Raw genomic sequence first — 20,667 nt, forward strand, 5'->3', positions numbered from 1 at the left:
AGAGCACAGATTCTACATAGATCTAGCCTCTTAATTTTGCTCTCAAAGTGCACCAGATTCATGCGTTTAACTGAAAAATGTAATACATTTAATAAAAATAAATAAATAAACGCTAAGGGTCAGGGGTTCGCCGTATCCTTATCACCTTTTTTTTTTTTTTACCCCTGACCTGTTTGCATGCCTGTTATTAGCAAGGGGGTTTAGCACGTTTGCAAGGAACTGTATTCATGTCTCATTCTTATTGGGGGCTGAGCACCCCTAAAGGTCTGATCCTAGAATTGCCCCTGTGCTGAAGTGACCTATGGGGTTGGAGGGCATAGTTCTTGTGTGGGGATACAGGTCAGGGACGTGTTTTTATCCTTTCTATTCCTTCACAGCTTTTAGTTGCTGGATGTTTAAGAGCCATTCCTCAGTTCCCGTTTCACCACACTGATCGTCAAACAGACAAGAACATTTGTGACAAAGATGAGAAATTCACCACTGTGTCACGGCCAGAAACCAGTTAAACCTGCACCACCCTTCCATCCAAATCTCTTTCTGGCTATGAAAACACAACCGTGGAGGTTAGGGTACGTCAACAGAAGGTCTTTTATCAAAACGAATTTGATGAAACACAAACAAGAAGATAAGAAAGGATCCTTTCTGTTAAGCTGTTCATCTTAACGTATGTCCGAGGCTATACTGTTAAAAGCAAGCAGTGAAATATGGCATAGAGTTAGCATCATTTGCATTCAATCAGGAACATGCAAACAGTCTGCTTTGCATTGTAAAAATCATTGTGGATGTGGAGTTAACTTTCATTGTCGGTAGTTGGCAGGGTTAGAACAGGCCTATAGGAGCCTATCATAGGGAAACATCACTTATCTGATTGTTGTTCAGTTTAGACAGCGGAGCCTGGTTGAAGAAGCCCGGTATCAATACCCCTTTCCTCTTTCACTGTGTTAGCCTATTGACACTTTGAAAACAAGTAATGATGGCATTTCATTCAGCAGAACTATGGCCGTGGCTATCAATATATACTTTCAGTTTGCGTACATTATTGGCCTGTTCCGGGCTGTAAATGTCTTTCCTAATCATTCTCATGATTACTTTGAGCCAAAACAGTGTTTGCACGACAACAGACACACAGGATAGGAGGAAGAGAGCGTAATAGCACATATACCCTTGCCTTACATGGGCAAATATCTGTACTCAGCGAGTCGGCTGGAATTTGGAGCTGTGACGTCAGCGGCCGCTGCTGTCCCAGTCTGGTCTAGAATTGGGAAAAAGAAGTTTGCTAGACTTTTGTGAGGGAATTGAAACTCTAGCTAGCTATATTCCTAGAGAGAGCGAGGTAAGGGACTTTGAAACTATTCCTTTGTTGCAGAACCATATGGTTTTTGAGTAAAGACGGCAGTGTTTGTAGCTTTGTCTGTACGTACAGTTAAAGTTGTTTTGACACTTGTTTGTTGCTTCTTGTTCTCTTTGAGATGATTAGCTAGCTAGCTAGCTAGTTAGCCCAAAGTGTACTGTAGCTAGCCCTAGCTATCCGTAGTTCAGTTGGAGGGCGTGGGCTCTCTAAAGGGGGTTTGTCATCTCGTTCGCTAGCTACACAAACCGGCATTATTAGCCTAACCGACACCTAGATCTTACATTACACTAAAGACAGTTGTGTTTGTATAACGATATTTTTATGAACTTGAGAGCTCTCTACCCTGAGTTACATAGCCTGCTCGCTAACGAAGCCTAAATGCGGTTTGTGTTTTTAGCCCACAACATCAAGGAGGGGCAGAGACTGCTTCTCCGACTTTGGTATGCGGAAGAGATGCTCTGAGCGCTTGAGGAGCAACGTAGCCAGCTAGCTTTCTTGTTAGCCACAGCTACACACACATGTATACACGTTTAATGTAAACGGCGTTTCAAAAGTGACTCAAATGTTGTCAGAGTTTACCCGCAACACATTCTAGACAACCTGCTTATCAATGCGCTATCGTGTTCAGCTTTGGGCTATGATTAACCAGCATAGATAATGTATGTTCACTGTACAGTGGGCCTGAATAGTTCATAATAAGTGAACTAGACAATAACTCCATATTAAACTATCTTTTTTAGACATAGTGAGTTTGAAAGTATGCAGGTAGATATCTTGAGATTGATAAAGTACTTTATTGTTCACTAATGTCACACTACATTATTCAAGCTTTAGAAAGGCAAGGTAACCAGTCTAGACAATATAGAGGCCTATTGTTCAACTCCAAAGTCAATATAGTTTGCTAACATGCAGGAAAATTCATGAGTCTTTCGTGCTGAAAAGATTCACATCAACTTTGATATGAATTTCAAATCCATAACTTCAAGCTCCCCCGGGAGCTCAATCATCAAACTGAATATATCTGTGTCATCCACACATATTTTGACTCAGGCAACATTAAACGGAACTGTCTTTAAAAATTTCCAGCTAAAAAAGGACATATTTGACAGCCTTGACGATGTTCAAGTTTAAAGTGGAGTCCCAGAGCTGCATCTAGGTTGCCCCCCTGGTAGGTTGACTCAAGCTGTTCTACTGTAAGTGTTTAATGGGATGTTTTAGTGAGCCTGTTGCAGGCAGGAAAAGGAGACAGGCTTGTGGGTTCCCAGACTACCTCGACTCAGTTCAGATACAGCAGCCCTCATAGCTTCCTCTCTGTAGTGAACTACAGATCATCTAGTACTGTTTAGATAAGAACACAGGCATATGTGTGTGTATAGACGGTGTAGATAATATAAGACGGAAAAACACTAAAACCACATCATGCTAAACGTTGAAAAGGCCGAGATGTTTATGACTCAATATATGATCACGCTTAGTGGTCTGATATGTGAATAACAGTGCACCTTTACTGCTGCTGATGCAACACAGGTGTATTCTGAGGTAATTTCTGCTTCCCGCTAGCTCCTACGCAGAGTTCAAGATGTTGAGCTGCACCTGTTCTTTGCTGTCCAACACAGGGATCGTGTGAAGGATCATTTTATCATTCAGTTTGTAGTGTAGCAGAATTGAAAGGCGTACACATAAACCACTAGGATTACTATCCTGGATGCCTTCAGTCCTGGTTAACTAGGGCCCCTGGTATGGAAGCAGCACTCATTATTATTATAAAACATATGTTTTTTCCTCTTCAGATAGTGGACGGCGAGGTGCTTTCTCATTGAGCTGAGGACTCATCCGTCTTGGGTACGCAGCAACCTGAGGACTCATCCGCCTGGGGTACGCAGCAACCTGAGGACTCATCCGTCTGGGGTACGCAGCAACCTGAGGACTCATCCGCCTGGGGTACGCAGCAACCTGAGGACTCATCCGTCTTGGGTACGCAGCAACCTGAGGACTCATCCGTTGGGGGTACGCAGTAACCTGAGGACTCATCCGTCGGGGGTACGCAGCAACCTGAGGACTCATCCGCCGCGAGGCCTGTGCACCCATAGGGAGAGAAGGTAGGCTTGTAACACAGCCTCATACTGTAAGAACCAGACCCCTGGTATCGATTTCCGTGATCAATTGAGACTCTCTATAATGCTTGGATGATTGAATCGGTCCACACGTTAGTGCCAATAACACACGTTTTCTATACTGGATCTGAGTTTGTAGTTGAAAATAGCCCAGCTGTATGTTACAGCCTAGTATAACATACTGCATGGTGTCTGACTGCAGCGGAGACCAAGGACTGAGTTTGGTGTCATGGCTACTTGTCGAAGAGGAGCTGTTGATAGATGCTTCTGACTTGATGAATGACATGATGATGATTTGCAGTTTCCATACTTTGCTTGTCTCTGGAGACAGGCTGTGTTATACAACGCTGCTTAATCTGAAGAAACAAATAACAGCATCTGTGTCTGGTGTTGAAGTCAGGAAACGAGCAGCAGACCCTTGGGAAACCACAGCTGCCCATGTTGCCTTCCCTCCATAACATGCCTTGCCATGTTGCCTTCCCTCCATAACATGCCTTGCCCATGTTGCCTTCCCTCCATAACATGCCTTGCCATGTTGCCTTCCCTCCATAATCCTTGGAGTTTCAGCCAAGCCCACAGTATAGTCCATCTTAGGTCAGATCAAACTCAACTCCATCATTAAAATTTCTCTTCAATCATGGTTATTATTAGGACGTCTGTGAGGCATGCACCACAGCGTTGTATGAGACTTTGTGTTAAAAAATTTGGCATTCCAGTCCCTAAAAGCAAGCCGAATTGATATAGCCCTGAAATCTTTCTCAATTTCTTCTCCATATTTGGAAATGTTTATCTCCTCATGGTGACTGAACGAGGGTGGAGGAGGTGATGTGAGTCATTTTAGCGGCACAAGGCTGACTGTGAATAAAAGGAACCTTAACAGTAAACTGACATTCAGTGAGACTTGCTCCTGTTTTCTAAAGAGAATCAAGATGCTGTGAGTATCGTGCTGTGCCACTGTACTGTCTGGTTAGGTCTTTAGAGCGTTCAGCAGGGGTGGCGATTCACCACGGTGAGGATGACTGCGGAGTCTGGCTCTGGGCAGAACATGTTCTCTGCTTTTTGGTGCTATCATTTCATTTGTAGAGATGTTAGACTTTAAAGAGCACACCCTTTTATGCTTTAAGGCCTCAATAGTTATGGCTCAAATATGTCTTTAAGAAAAAAGAGAATGGTATTAATCTTGTGCTTCTTGAATTGTTGGTTGCTGACATGGGGGATTATATATTTAAGGATATATCTCATTTGATGCATTTTAGAAGTGGTGATATGCGAAAGGACGGCCCAAGTGCTGGGGACACAACACATGTTTAGGACAGAGTACAGATCTCTAGGATGATCGGAGGGTTTGAATGACTGCTTGATAAGATTCTACTGTCAATATGATCCTGTCAGTTCCAGTAGATTTCTAGACATTTAAACCTTAGCATTAAAGATGCTGTTGGTTGTTATCTTACCTACTGTCTGTCAAATCTGTCTTTTCTGGTATTCAACATCCTATTCAGAGTAGAGATTTGAACTCTTGTCTCATTTAATATGCTAGGCTAACTACATACATTTCTTCTTGAAAAGGTTTTTGGCATGACTTGTCATTTTCTTTTGCTCTATACCTTAAGCAGAGCCCTTTCAAGTCAGCTGCTCTCTTGAATATCACATCAAGGAGAAAGTGCTGAAAGATCATCTTGTAATCATAATCCAACCATAGAGTGTTAAATACATGAATAGATCAGAAACATTTGGTCTGTTTACTCCTTGTTGTGACTGCGTGGGTGGTGAGACTATCAGTCCATAATCCATCTTCACGTTAAGGAACACTTCTCTATTTCTGGATGGTTAATAGTTAGTGGATAGAACCTTCTAAGAGTATCAATGCCATCCTCCATCGCATCCAGGGCCGCTAACCTTGTCTGCTTCCTCTAGTGTGTTTTACGTGATGTTTCTTTAGCCCCTGATGTAATTTCTGTCTCCCTGTGCCCAACGCAGGATGTTAGTGTGGAGTGTTGTGGTGGACACAGCCTAGCTAACAGGCCTAATCTGCAACACCTCTGACCTTCTCTCTTGCTATAAGTTTGACACTTCAAACGTTTCCTGACACACATTCCCATCCCACAGAGAAAGTAGAGGGGGATAGGTAAATGTAATAGGATTTAACATAGCTTCAAGGGAAGATGTTGCCGACTTTAATGATAGTATGGTGTTATAATCTAATTACCTTTAGCTTGATGTTACACAAGACCCACAGACTGTGTTTGGTCCCTGGAGGCGAGCCATCCTGTTTGCACCCTAGCTGCCTTCACTTCTTCCTTTTTTCGCTGGTTTTATCAGTTGCTGAAATATTGCCAACATTTTTCTGTGTAACAGAATTGTAATTAGTTCAGTGCAAATGTTATCCCATGGCTTTACTACGACCCATTTCTAAACCCTAACACTTTCCACCACTGGGTCATTGTTTATAAACTTCTATCTATCTATCTATCTATCTTTTTTTCTAACCTTTTTCTACCATCAACGTGAATCCCTGTTTTGAGGATGCACTTGCGTGTTTACATCACAAAAAATAGAAAATGGCGCAGAATGGAATTTATAAGAATACGAATATTCCTGTCAACCCATGGTCTACTGTCATGGTTACCAGATTGGTCTCTTGTAGTGTCTTAAAATGGGAGGTTTAATCTGGTCTCATTTTCCACTCTCCGTAATTGTAAAATGTTGTTAGCAGTGCCATATTGGGTGAGATTAGATGTTTTTACTGACTTCCAAATGAATCGCTTGTCAACATCGGAACCTAAACTCATGATTAACTGGAGCAATTAGAAGCCAAATCTGAGTTAGGAGGCTCATGTGAAAAACTCGCCGATTAACTTCCTTAATAAGAGAATCCCTTTAAAGGTTTGATTGGTTTCTGTTGGTGTCTGGTTGTTGATCGGTGTACAGCCAAGCGTCTAAGCACCTTTTCTCTGAGCAGAGCATCATAGGGTTATTCAGAGTAAAGAGATGGGAAACAGGGTAACCTTTCCCTGCTCTGAAGTGTAAACACAAGCAGCTGCAGGTTTCATCCACTGTGGTTTTTGGAAACAAACACCCAGGGGTAATTGTTACAAAAATAGATAAAGCTCCAAAGAATGATGTATGTATCTGTGTTGAGGCAGGACAGACTGGTCCATATTGTGCTACGAGGGGGTGTTAGTATATCAGTGTTGAGGCAGGATAGGCTGGTCCATATTGTGCTACTAGGGGGTGTTAGTATATCAGTGTTGAGGCAGGACAGACTGGTCCATATTGTGCTACGAGGGGGTGTTAGTATATCTGTGTTGAGGCAGGATAGGCTGGTCCATATTGTGCTACGAGGGGGTGTTAGTATATCAGTGTTGAGGCAGGACAGACTGGTCCATATTGTGCTACTAGGGGGTGTTAGTATATCTGTGTTGAGGCAGGACAGACTGGTCCATATTGTGCTACTAGGGGGTGTTAGTATATCTGTGTTGAGGCAGGACAGACTGGTCCATATTGTGCTACGAGGGGGTGTTAGTATATCAGTGTTGAGGCAGGATAGGCTGGTCCATATTGTGCTACTAGGGGGTGTTAGTATATCTGTGTTGAGGCAGGACAGACTGGTCCATATTGTGCTACGAGGGGGTGTTAGTATATCAGTGTTGAGGCAGGACAGACTGGTCCATATTGTGCTACAAGGGGTGTTAGTATATCTGTGTTGAGGCAGGACAGACTGGTCCATATTGTGCTACTAGGGGGTGTTAGTATATCAGTGTTGAGGCAGGACAGACTGGTCCATATTGTGCTACTAGGGGGTGTTAGTATATCTGTGTTGAGGCAGGACAGACTGGTCCATATTGTGCTACTAGGGGGTGTTAGTATATCGGTGTTGAGGCAGGACAGACTGGTCCATATTGTGCTACTAGGGGGTGTTAGTATATCGGTGTTGAGGCAGGACAGACTGGTCCATATTGTGCTACTAGGGGGTGTTAGTATATCGGTGTTGAGGCAGGACAGACTGGTCCATACTGTGCTACGAGGGGGTGTTAGTGTCATAGAGGATATGCAGTCCTCTTCTGACTTATTCATTATAAATAATGTTCTCTGTTGTGGACTCATTAGCATTGAGCGATTACTCCTAACCCTGACTCTTCAACCAACATGCAGACAGAACCTTTTCTAGCTGCCTCCTAAGTGGGCCAGAGAGAAACCAAGCATGGGCAGGCTGCGTGACTGACCCTCTCTATTAGTCCACGCTTCGGATCGAATCAGTAGAGATTCCCCTCGTAAACATCCAGACCCTATATTCATTAGTAATCGTAGGCTCTCAGGATCTTTCCAACTGGAGGAGTTAATCTGACCTAATGCACCGTGTGGTCCCTATATGTCTGTGAGGTTAGCTCAGGTGAGGCTGGAACAGCAAGACTGACCCTCCAGGGTTAAAGGTAGTTCAGGTGCTGTAGCTTTTAAAGGGAACATAACACGCCAAGTGGGAAATATGTCAGAGATGTAATAGCTTTCACATTAATGATTATATCTCGTAAAGTATATTTTTGTTCTCCTGAAATGCTGGATGATTTTAGTCGTTCAAGACAGCTTTATGGCATTACGTCAAGAAGTAGAATTATCCATCCCCGACCTCTCAGTGGTTGGGGATCAGAGTTCATGAACTGATTAATCTCAGATTAGGCAACATCTTGCTGCTAATGGAACGTGAAAAGAAATGGATGCATGCACATGCCCATCACTGGCCGCCAGCTGCCTGCCTGCCAAGGCCTGTTCATGTAGTGATGTGTGTTGTTGGCAAAACACAAAGCCAATATTGACCTACCAACACATGCCTGGAGCAGAAACCAGCAGGGAGGGAGAGGATGCTGGGTTACATTCGTATTGATCGGTGTGATTGGTTACTTTGCAGTTATATATATTTTTTATTCATTAGAATTAGCAAAAGAGAAATGCTACGTGCAAGCTGAAGAAATGTATTTTATGTTCATAACACTTAACCAGGTCAGAGTCTCATCCTTGTGTCAACATTAGAGAGAGAAAGATATATGTGCTATATTCTGGTGCGTTTAAGCCTTGATTTGGGAGCCAAATCCGATCACTGTTGGCTTTGAATCTTTTTCATATGAGAAAAAAATAAAATACAGATTAGGCCTAAATTCAATAATATGTAAAATATCTCAAATCTAAAATATGTGTGTGGAACCCTCTCAGCAGGGGTTAACAGTTTTTAGGAAGCTGAAATCTTTTCATATAGCTTACCACGCTAATGCTGCTCCTTTGCCAGTATACTTCAGTAATGCCTTACACTGCTATGTGGTGTATGTGTATGTATATGTACTTTACAATCCTACTTAACATAAAAGGAATAGTTAATGGACCATTATCACAGAATGTTACAACTTGACTATATGCGAACTGTATGTTCCACGATACAGCTGCAAGAATGTTAGATATTTCTGCTAGGAAAATGGAACAGTTCATTTCTCAGTATTTTAGTTTAGAGATGTTTGTGTGTACGCTATTAGAACACAATTATCAGTGACTAATTGTTTCCACGAACAGCATTATGTGGATTTAACCGCATGTGCATTTACAATGTTTCTGAGATTAGGCTAAAAGGCTGTTCCTAGTTTTATATTTAAACCGTATTCCCAAGCTGTTCTGCATCACCACAGTTTGCTAGATGCTTGATAGATTTGATTGCATAATGGCAAGAAAAACATCTGTACACATCCAAGCAAAAACTGTCCTAGAACTCAAGCAACAGGTAGCATTAGTGGTACATTTGTCACATTTGCAAAATCGAACAATCTAATGTGCTTTTAAACTCAATTTTTTTTCTTACTGGTATTCAAAGAGATTAAAAGTTGGCTGGTGGTTTTCAAAAGTCTATCATCTATGAATTGATTTAAAAGCCTCTTAAAAGTGCAATACCACTAGGAAGGGTTCTCATTACCAAGCACAATGGAGAGGAAAGTGGGATAGAGAATGACTGGGGTGAGCTATAATGGGATATTAAATACATAACTGAAGTGTTACAGGTTCAAAAGAGAATGTAAATGACCCTTTATAGCTGGAATCACTGACATTGCAGAGTTATTCTGCAGCTATTGTTAGTTTGACTTTTAACTTGGCATGGGTCTGCTTTCTGAACTTAATTAGCCTATGGAAAGAAAAGGTTAGAATAGGTATACTGTACTTGGAACACATTATGCAGTGTGCCTGTTGAATAAGTTGTCAGTATCTCATTTTATGTAAAACATTAGAATTAAAAGCTCCTGGGTAGAGTTTTAGTACAGATAGCCGCAGGCTATTCGTTTACTAGCAGAGCATCGAGTAAATGTGCTGTCTTAGAGGAATGTAAGCTGAACCCATGGGAAGCCCTAAACAGCAACAATTGTGACCACATTTACAGTGTAGGTGTGATAAAAAAGATGTTGCTTTGTGGGTGGATAAACCGATAAATCTAGACTTTCTCGCTGATCTCATTCCTTGATTGCGCTGAGAAGTCTAGAGAGAAGGTTCCACCAGTGTCTCTGTGCACAGAGCCCATTTGTCACTAGGTCTCCTGTTGGGATTAAATACCGTCATTAAATACCTGTGATCCAGGATTGCAATAACCATCTGACCCAAATCATCTACCTGGCCTCACAGCTCTCATCTCCCCTTCAGCAGTGTTACGCTAAAGCTCTCTCTCTCCTCCTGGACGCTACACCCTGCCTACACCTCCCTCCTGAAGAGCAGTTTGTTCTCAAGGCCTCGCAGTGCCAGAACCGCCACTCCTGAAGAGCAGTTTGTTCTCAAGGCCTCGCAGTGCCAGAACCGCCACTCCTGAACCCCAGCAGAACCACCAACCAAACGTGAACAAGAAACTGTTTGTGACTGCCAGGCGCTGGTACAGAGTGCTGTGTTGTTGGGAAGTATGTGGTCAATGTTAAGCCAGCTTTTTTGGTCTCAAGCCTATCAGCGAAAGCACTGGACTAGAAAGATCTGCATCTGTTTCCTGAATGACAGCGATGAATGCATGATAATTATAACTGGTTATTTAATGCTGACAGCATGGCACCGTGTTCCACCATTTCTCTCGAGGATGAACCCCGGGAATCACCATCACAGCTAGGGTTTGCCTGCTCAAACACTCTGCGCCATTCAGATTACAAGCTGTCACTTGAATGCAGCAGATGTACCTGAAAAGCACGTTCCTTCCTTCCTCAAAGTTCAGGGATGCTAAAATACTGGAATAATCACTGGATAAAAAGCTCAAATTTTCTTTTTAGCTGCACCCTAAGAATCAAACAGGAAATGTGCAGTTTTTGTGAATGTATAACCACAGACAACATATGTGCACTCTTTAAGACCAAATTGCAAATCAAATAAGAAAGGACTGCATGCTGGGACTCGGACACTCTCAATCAGTTGCCCGTTTGGAATTAAGCTGAATTGGATTTGGTTCATAACTTATACAAAACAAACAAACAGACAGAACAGAGCCCAAGCTAAGCCAAATGGGAAACTAAAGGTTTACAGGGTCGTCATGGGTATTAATACAGTAAGATTTAGGTTATAAAGCAATGTCAATGCTATTAAAAGCAAATGTAAGTTGAGGGAGGGGTGGAAGAGGGCCATTCTGACAGTCTGTCAAAGCCTGATAGAAGTAAAGCTTCTTTTTCACTCCACATGTGCATGTATGTGCCTTGTTACAACGGGAAAGCTAGGTGTGTTGTAGGTAGAGGTCCTGTATTCTGTGGAACAGGTATTACTTGTGTTGGGGTGAATCAGAGCAGGATATAACCACACCTCAGTGATTCACCTGCAGGGGGATGCTCTCTCACACCATGGGAGCAGAGCTACTGGGACTGCAGGTCAACTTAATCTGGGGTCAAAGGGACCATGTGCTGCAGGTCAGAGGTCATTTATGTTGACACCAAACGGATCAATGTAAAATGCGCACATTTGTGAGAGCGTAGCATAATCCTTTAAGTCCCTCTCCTGGTCCAACTTTCATTTGTTCTTCAATCATGAAGAGCCACCAGAGGCAGCCCAGATAGAGCTGTGCATCTGGCCTCCTGTCTCCCACTGAGAGGGTTCAGGGCGGTCTGCAGAGTCACAGAGTTTGAAGCAGCTATGAGTTCAAATGTCACACCTGCAATTATTAGTCAGCAACAAAGCATGCTTAACTCGAAGTGTGAGTTCTTGTTTTTTTTTTGTACTCTTCTAGAAATCTCTTTGCTGAGAATCGTGGAGCAAGGTTGTTCTTTTCAGGTACTGTAGGTTTGCTTTTGGCACATCTGAGATGCAGTATGAAATGTAGTTTAATAAACATGTAAACATAACCCCTGCTGGATCCACCGTCAGAGCAAGGACAAGCAGGGCTTTATGTAGTCTGAAGCTTGTTTGTACGAACAGTCTGCCCTCAGCATCACATCTTTTTTTCATGTTCCAGGATTGTCTGGAGTCTTTATAATAATTTGAGTGTATTTTACAAAAGAAAAGAGTGACTCGACTGATATTTTGATTGGTTGTATGTAAATTACATCATAGATTATAATTCAAGTTATAACCTGATATTATAAAGATGAACACAGGCCTGCTTGGATATGAGTCGATGTGATCTGGTAGCGGACTCCTGTAAGCTGCCGTTCATGATACTGTACATCTGTTTTCATCCGAAGAGGGAGGAGATAGCAGAGAGGGGATTGATAAACAGGAAGAGACTGGGTCTGAAGCCTGGGGCTGTGGTTGCTGCCTTATACGGGGAGGGAGGCGAAGGGAAGCCATTTCAGCTCCAATTCCGCACATAGTGGGCATTCCTTAAAGTGAGTATGGAAAGTGGAGCTGGGTTAAATGCATGATCCTCTGGAGGGGAGGAATAAGAACGGCCTGTTCTGTCTCACCCTTTTCATACGCAAAACAAACACATGCGACTTCTAATCTCATTTGTGTGTAGCTGTTCTTTCATTCTGATTGCTGTTGCTGATAGAAAGTTTTTATTTGTTGGCATGAAATAGATTCAGTGTCTCTCAGATGCCCTCGAGGACTGCTGATGTTTTGTGATAGATGCAGTGAGCATTCCAGACTGAGAATGTTGGAAGAGGAAAGGATAAGTCGAGTACGGAATTAGTGACGGTTCATTTTGAATTGTGTCTCCGATTTTACTTGTTTTTTTTCTCCCTGAATTTTCCAAGTGACTCTAAATAACCCAAATTGCATATCAACCTACCCTCTTTTTGGTGTCAAGTTTCCCTGCTAAAAGTAAATACACGCATAGTCTAATAAATACATGTTATGGGGTAAAATCTAACTATAAGGTCGATGCTATAGTTCATGCTAAGATACAGTATACTGGTCCTGTGGTGTAATATGATGTTTAAGTTGACCACTTAACCTAAGATTCCCAAGTGTAATAGTGTCTCCCAAAAACGTGTTAACATGGGAACGATTCCTGCTTGCTTACGACCCCAAATATTTGTCAATGCATTATGAATACAGTTCAGAAAGTGCTCTGCCTTGTCTTGCTCAATGTTCGTTTCCCAGGAAAAAAAAAAGGTCACAAAATTTTCTATGAATGATTTAAGCATCTTCTGCATGAAGAGAGACAGGAAAAGTCAATTGCACATCAATCTTTCAAAACCAGCAACGGTGTCTGTCTAACCCACTTACAAGCATTCTTGGAAACAATGAGCGCATCATGACTTACAGTAGCTGCGATTGTACTGTAAGGTACTGCAGCTCTCTTACCAGGGCTGTAGCTGTAGGCCTTAACTGGCTGTTTAAACCATTACCCAGATTCCCTTGCACCCTAACCACTTCCTAAGTAAATCCAACACGACTATTTCTTGTCTTTCTCTGCAGTGGTCCGGTGGGCCGTTTCCCTGTCAGGTGAGATTGAGTTTTCCTGACCTGAGGTTGTCCTTGCATTCAGGATCCTGCCCTTAGGCAGGGCCCCTTCAGCACAGCTGAGCCGGCCATACAGTAGAGGAGCATAATGCATTTATTTAACCTGAAAACATGCATTTTACTTTGCCCTCCTCTGGCTTCAAGAAAGGTGGTTATAAATACACCTTAAAGCCCAAAGAAAAGGCTAAGGTGATCTCAGGGATATGTATTATTCAGTGGCTCGGGTCTACCTTTTCAGGCCATAAACACTCAGGTCCCATCAACCTGTCTGCTGAAGGGCACTTAGGAAGGCCTGTCCATAGCGAACTCCTCTTAGGAGGATATACAGTGGGAGAGTGTGGAAAGATTGAGAATGAAGGCATGAGAGGTTCAAAAATAAGCTTCATACACCTTTGTGGTAAATTAATGGAGGTGAAACCGTAGCAACATCTCACTTTGAGGAGAGGTGAAACCGTAGCAACATCTCAGGTTGAGGTGAAACTGTGCAACATATCAGGTTGAGGTGAAAGCAGAACATCTCAGGTTGAGGTGAAAGCAGAACATCTCGGGTTGAGGTGAAAGCAGAACATCTCAGGTTGAGGTGAAAGCAGAACATCTCAGGTTGAGGTGAAAGCAGAACATCTCAGGTTGAGGTGAAAGCAGAACATCTCAGGTTGAGTTGAGGTGGGATCTTCAGGAGACGTGAGGGTCTTCAGAATGGCTTTTCAGCTCTCTGGTTCTGCTGTGTTGTCTATCTCTGGTCTACAGAAGAGAAATCTAATTTCTCAGTGACGGACTAGTGCATCATCGTTTTTGAAATAAAGACTCTTTCAAAGACTAAATTACTTTTATCTGACAGGTTGAGTACTTGGAAACATGTTAATGGCCTTGATGTGACCGGATTGGCCAATAACTCATCTTGGATTTGGAATGGTTTAGGTGATGCACGTTAAACGGTATAGATAATTTTGTATTTGTGTCTTTTTGCCTTATTTTCAATCGGCGTCTGGCCTGGTAATTGTTCAACCTAAATTATTTTAATGGATTTGGAGTTTAATTAAAATTCCTTCCACTTATTTGAACAGAATGAATATCAACCTCCAGTTTGAGTGTAAATGTTGAAATGTCACGTGTGTAAGATTAGTTTGCCTCTTATGAGAACTGGATTCTATACAGGGAAGGTTGTGGTAGATACTAGTGATAAGAGAAGTAAGATCCTACTTCACACTGGAAGGAAACCACCCTGAAAGAATTCTACTACAATGGTAATGATTATTGGAATGATTGCATAAGAAACCAGCTGAAGTCATTGCTATAAATTAATCCTTAGCTATGGATTCCAGCCATGGCCTTAGGCCATAAGTATTTCTTTTGAGCCAGTATAATTTATTAGGCCAGTCATATTTCTGATTTGCAAACTTGGCCGTGGGTTTTGAGGAAAGGTGACATTGATGGATTCCATTTTAGTGCTCCACTGCTCTCAAATGTTCATTTAAATGAGGGAGTTTCAAACATTTACTATCAATATTATTACATTTTTGTTACAACCGTTTTTTACAGTTTAATCGTTTTTTGTGGGAGGAAGTATCATTTGTCTATAGGCATTGACAGTATTTTGCAACCTCTGATAGTTCCCAAATGGACACCGTTTATCTGTAGATAAGGTATGCAAATGATGACGCCAGCTCGTCTGACATTTCCAGATCATATCTTCACATATTCTACATCAAGTACAAATTTCTCTCTCGCCAAATTATTTCAATCGCTTTTCTCCCCGTCCTGATAAGCTCAACACAAAGATACGGTTCTCATTTTGGGTTGGAAAGCCTGTACGGTTGGAGACTTTGGAGTCAGAGCTACTGCACACAATAAGAAAACCAAAACCAAAACAAACAAATAACAAATACTGTCATGATGACTGATGCCGATCGCTTCCAGCAGCAGAATTCCCACTCCCGCTCCCTGATGTATACGCCACCACTTCCCTACGTGGGAAACTGACAACGTCAATTTATCCCAGAACAAAGCCTTGGTGGATGAGGAGCGCCTCCTCTCAGGGCCCGTGAGACCGCAGAGACGTCCTCCCCCACCCCTACCTGGATCCACACAGGATGTGGGACGCACACAACACCAGAAATAGAAAATATATCACAATTAAGCTTTGAATTATATTTGAATTTCCTCCCTGAAGCTTAAAGTTTTCATGTTTTAAGTCTTCAGTTTGAATTGTTGAAACTTTTTTAATAAACATGGACTGAGATGACCTTGAATCCTCTACTTTGGATTTAGTTTGGATAATGATTAAATATATATGAAATAACTACAAACTAACAAGCATATGTCTTCTCCTTATTGTCATTCGCATACGATACTTTACATATGACCATATTTGTGAAATAAATCTGAATGAATAAAAATTCCCATAAACTGAGGATGTCTCCGAATATGTTGCCGCCAATTGAATCCAAACAACTCAGTCCATATTTTTTCTTTTCAGGAGCCTGATCCTGCAGTGACTGCCTGGTCCCGCTGTCAGTTTGGAAGATTTTGGTAAGTCCCACTGACCCCTCCTCCCCACCCCGAGAGACTAAGACCTGGCCCTTTCTCTAAGAGAGACTAGGACCTGGCCCTCTCTCTAAGAGAGACTAGGACCTGGCCCTCTCTCTAAGAGAGACCAGGACCTGGCCACGCTCTCTCTAAGAGAGACTAGGACCTGGCCCTCTCTCTAAGAGAGACTAGGACCTGGCCGCCCTCTCTCTAAGAGAGACTAGGACCTGGCCGCTCTCTCTGAGAGACTAGGACCTGGTCGCTCTCTAGGAGAGACTAGGACCTGGCCGCTCTCTGTCTAAGAGAGACTAGGACCTGGCCGCCCTCTCTCTAAGAGAGACTAGGACCTGGCCGCTCTCTCTCTAAGAGAGACTAGGACCTGGCCGTTCCCTCTGAGACTAGGACCTGGCCGCTCTCTCTAAGAGAGACTAGGACCTGGCTGCTCTCTCTCTGAGAGATTAGGACCTGGCCACGCTCTCTATAAGAGAGACTAGGACCTGGCTGCTCTCTCTCTAAGAGAGACTAGGACCTGGCCGCTCTCTCTCCCTGTGGTCTCTAAGACACAACCCACTCCGACCGGGGTGTTTTTCATGTTGTGTGTTTTCTCCTTCACCCTAGTTCATGTCTGAGATGAACTAGAAATCACCAGTTTGTTTAATTCTTTTACATAACGCTCGCGTCTGCACATTCCATACGCTCAGAGGGCCGGGAGCAGGGAGGGGGGGCGGAGGGGGATTATGTAAGTTGACCTGAGTCAAAACGCTGGGGTTAAAGAGGCCAGGAGCAGGGCAGGAGTTTGTCTTGGTGACATAAGGACTCTGGAGTCATCTGCCCCCCCCCCCAACCCCTCCTCCCTCCACCCCCATCCCCTCCCTTCCCATAATGCATCTTCAATTCAGTCAATTAGCCTCAAAAAATGCAAGGCTTGGTGCTTTAGGTTATGTAACATTCCAAAACGACCCTACAGTTCCACCAGGCTCCGTCTGATTAGTCAAATAAAAGAAGAGGTTTTACATGATGCTAGTAATATGAAGCAAGCTCTCTGGGGGGGGGGGGGGGGGGGGGGGGTCAGGGTAATGTGAAGCAAGCTCTCCTGGGGGGGGGGGTCAGGGTAATGTGAAGCAAGCTCTCCTGGGGGGGGGGAGAGGGTCAGGGTAATGTGAAGCAAGCTCTCCTGGGGGGGGTCAGGGTAATGTGAAGCAAGCTCTCCTGGGGGGGGTCAGGGTAATGTGAAGCAAGCTCTCCTGGGGGGGGTCAGGGTAATGTGAAGCAAGCTGTCCTGGGGGGGGGTCAGGGTAATGTGAAGCAAGCTCTCCTGGGGGGGGTCAGGGTAATGTGAAGCAAGCTCTCCTGGGGGGGGGAGAGGGTCATGTGAAGCAAGCTCTCCTGGGGGGGGGTCAGGGTAATGTGAAGCAAGCTCTCCTGGGGGGGGTCAGGGTAATGTGAAGCAAGCTCTCCTAGGGGGGTCAGGGATCTCAGACAGCATGAGCAGTCATGGGGACATTCCAAGTCTAATAATCAAGTGAAAATAAAAACAGAATAAGAGTCTTTTGAGCAAGAAGTGTAAACCATTATTGGTGTCACGTGTCTCAATAGGATCACTACTGTGTGATTACATTCCGAGACCTAGTCTCATGAACAGTGAAGGAATTAGGCTAGGTATTTACAGAAGGAAGCAACGTTATAGAATAACAACAGCAGATGTTTAAATGAGACAGATGTTCTATAGTCTATCTTTACGTGCATTAACTCTTCGGTTTTGATTTGCATCTCTGATAAGAGGTGATGAGAGATCCAAAACATCCACATCAAAACCGTGTTTGCATGTTCTGATAGCGCTAAACGCTTCCCGCTTTAATTGATTACAAAGATTTGTTTGAGGGGTATTTTAGTCATGCCTGACTTTGAGGCCAGCGAATGTTTCTGAAGCAGCAACGCGGACAGCTTCTATCTGTATAAGTACGCCCTGGAACCAAGACTATGCCCTCACATTAAGAGTTAATTTCTGCATGCCTCTTTGAACGATCGGCATTACTGCTAATTACAGGAGAATAAATTCCTCTGGTATCTTGTTTACTTATCCCTGTTGCTTAAAGGAAGAAATAACCCTAAGTATTGTTTGAGGTCCACCTTTATAAAAAAATACAGCAGCTCTTTAAGAGCAGGTGCAGCTTGTTACTAGCCTGTTTGAATCCAGAAGGATTTACTGATTTACAGATGCTTACCGTGTCTGCAGTAGCTGGATGGAAGCGGTTCTTATTATTCAGACACAGATGGTTCAGAGAACATGAGTTGTTATGTGCTGTATGCGCAGTATGAACGTGTCTCTGGAAGCCACCTTCCCTGTGATGGAGGAACTCAGGGTTCAGCAGTGTTGTGGAAAGACTCTCAGAATGTGAATTTCACTCAAATAAGACCCACCTTTGGTGTCACTTCCTCTTTTAGTCCTTTAGTCTTTTTAAACCGTCTCTGTGTGTGGCCTTCTCCGGCAGCTCTCCGCTAAGTAGATCAGCGCTCGGCCCACGAGCTGACAACTGCCCAAAACTATTTGTTTTTTAGGGCATCGCGAGGCGGTCGGGTTAAATTCCGTCTCACTGGCCATCTGTAACAGACGCCCAAGGGCTCTGCCGTGTCTGGAAGACGTGTGAGATGCTCTCCCTTTCTCCTTTCTCCCCTCTCCCTTTCTCCTCTCTCCCTTTCTCCTCTCTCCCTTTCTCCCCTCTCCCCTCTCCATTTCTCCTCTCTCCCTTTCTCCCCTCTCCCCTCTCTATTTCTCCTCTCTCCCTTTCTCCCCTCTCCCTTTCTCCCCTTTCCCTTTCTCCCCTCTCCCTTTCTCCTCTCTCCCTTTCTCCTCTCTCCCTTTCTCCCCTCTCCCCTCTCTATTTCTCCCCTCTCCATTTCTCCTCTCTCCATTTCTCCTCTCTCCCTTTCTCCTCTCTCCCTTTCTCTCCTCCCTTTCTCCTCTCTCCCTTTCTCCCCTCTCCCTTTCTCCCCTCTCCCTTTCTCCCCTCTCCCTTTCTCCTCTCTCCCTTTCTCCTCTCTCCCTTTCTCCTCTCTCCATTTCTCCCCTCTCCCTTTGTCCCCTCTCCCTTTCTCCTCTCTCCCTTCCTCCTCTCTCCCTTTCTGCCCTCCCAGGCATTCTGTTGTTTGTCTGTGTGTTATATTTGGTAATCGTGCATCAGCACTCATAGCCCTGTTTATGGAGGCAGTGGACCTGCCTGCATCAGGCCTTAGTCACTTTCTCATCCTGAGACGGATTGTAAAAATGAATCATTGTACCATCTCTTGTTCTCCTTAGCTTGATGGTCAAAAGTATTTGGTGCTGTTCACTGAACTGGACCTTCTTGTTGTTGTCCTACTTCACTGTACATCTGTAGTTCCTTTTCCTTCTTCAATGCTTGTTTTAGCTGGCATTGATTCAATATGTTCCATATTGCCTTCGAAGCTATAGTAATTTGACCGTTTGACTGGTGTAGCAGTGAGGGGCCATGGTCTGAAAGGACTGGTCATTTCACCTTGGTGACCGTTCTATTATAATCAACTGGCTGTTATTTACAACACAGTTTACATTGTTAACTACAGACACTCCTGTGTCTGCATCAGAAATGCTAAATGTGGAAACTTCCACTGCGACTGAAAATCAATAGTATGTACACGTGGCAATGATTCACTGGACTTTATCCCAAATTTTGCCAAGACACTATTTGCTGAAGTTACCAGGCAACAAAAAAAGGTTCTCCAGTCACTGTTTTAGCTACAGTCATACCATTAAAAAAACTAAACAAAAAAACAAATGATGAAATCAAGTTACCTTGTGAATCTGATAAATGAATCTTTACACCACTAATTAACCCTAACCTTAAATAAAACAGCTGTATGATATTGTATAACTGTTAATGACCCCTCGGATGTGTAGCAACCTAGACACCATGCAGCATCACCTAGACACCATGCAGCATCACCATATTATACAGATAGATACCATGCAGCATCACCATATTATACAGATAGATAATTGCAATATTTTATTCATGAAGTCACTGAGCTTTGTCAACAAAGACTAGAGATGACTCAATCTACTGTAACACAGTCTGTTGGCTCAACAGGACCCTACTCTCTTTCTTCTCTGCCTCTTCTTCAAAAAAGAAATCATCCACCATGAAATGTTTCAGGGTTTTTCAAGATAATTCACAGGAGTGCTTCCTTTAAGTGCCTATGAAGAAAAAGCTGTTATGCATTCAGGTTCATTCATTCGCTGGTTCATTCAGTTAAACCAGAGCTTTTAAGCACATCTCTGGCTGTGCAGCCCCACGCTAGATTAGGCACCCTCAGACACTGGCCGCTCTGAGGTGAGAGCAGAACCAGCCATTTACCAGTAAAACCTTGACACAGCTTGAAAGCAATCTTGTCCTGAATGTGCACGTCTCACGTACACAAACACACGTGCGCGAACATTGTCACAGACATTCAAAGGGCCTGTAAGTGATAAAGGCTCGGGTCAGTTCAGATCACGAACTGAAAAAATATCATGAAATGTAACCCAGGCTTTGAAGACTACTGTTTTGTTAAATTGGTAGCTTTGCATAAAACCAAACTCCTGATCCAAGGCGGCCAAAAACAAAATACATTATTTACTGTCCTGACGGAGGCGTGTTAGGGGGGGCAAAGGGCCCGACAGCACTGGAAACTTCTAGAGCTAAGCAGCCGTTTAGTTTCTGCCTCAGTCTTGCTGCTCCCGTGGAATCCTGGCTCTGAGTTAGCGTGTTTGGGCCAAATTCTTGA

The 20,667-nt window shown here is 43.4% G+C and overlaps 1 protein-coding gene across 1 annotated transcript in view; it reads left to right on the plus strand.

Annotated features, from left to right (window-relative positions):
• The first annotated feature begins 1,034 nt into the window (after nucleotides 1–1,034).
• LOC124478834 (LIM domain containing preferred translocation partner in lipoma) overlaps nucleotides 1,035–20,667 on the plus strand; it is a 97,482-nt gene continuing 77,849 nt past the window's right edge. The window contains exons 1-3 of the mRNA XM_047037299.1: nucleotides 1,035–1,333; nucleotides 3,142–3,450; nucleotides 15,836–15,888. The gene's annotated coding sequence lies outside the window, so the exon portion shown is untranslated. The remainder of the gene's footprint in view (nucleotides 1,334–3,141; nucleotides 3,451–15,835; nucleotides 15,889–20,667) is intronic.

This window comes from Hypomesus transpacificus, chromosome 16 (assembly GCF_021917145.1).
Source record: "Hypomesus transpacificus isolate Combined female chromosome 16, fHypTra1, whole genome shotgun sequence".
Lineage (NCBI taxonomy): Eukaryota > Metazoa > Chordata > Actinopteri > Osmeriformes > Osmeridae > Hypomesus > Hypomesus transpacificus.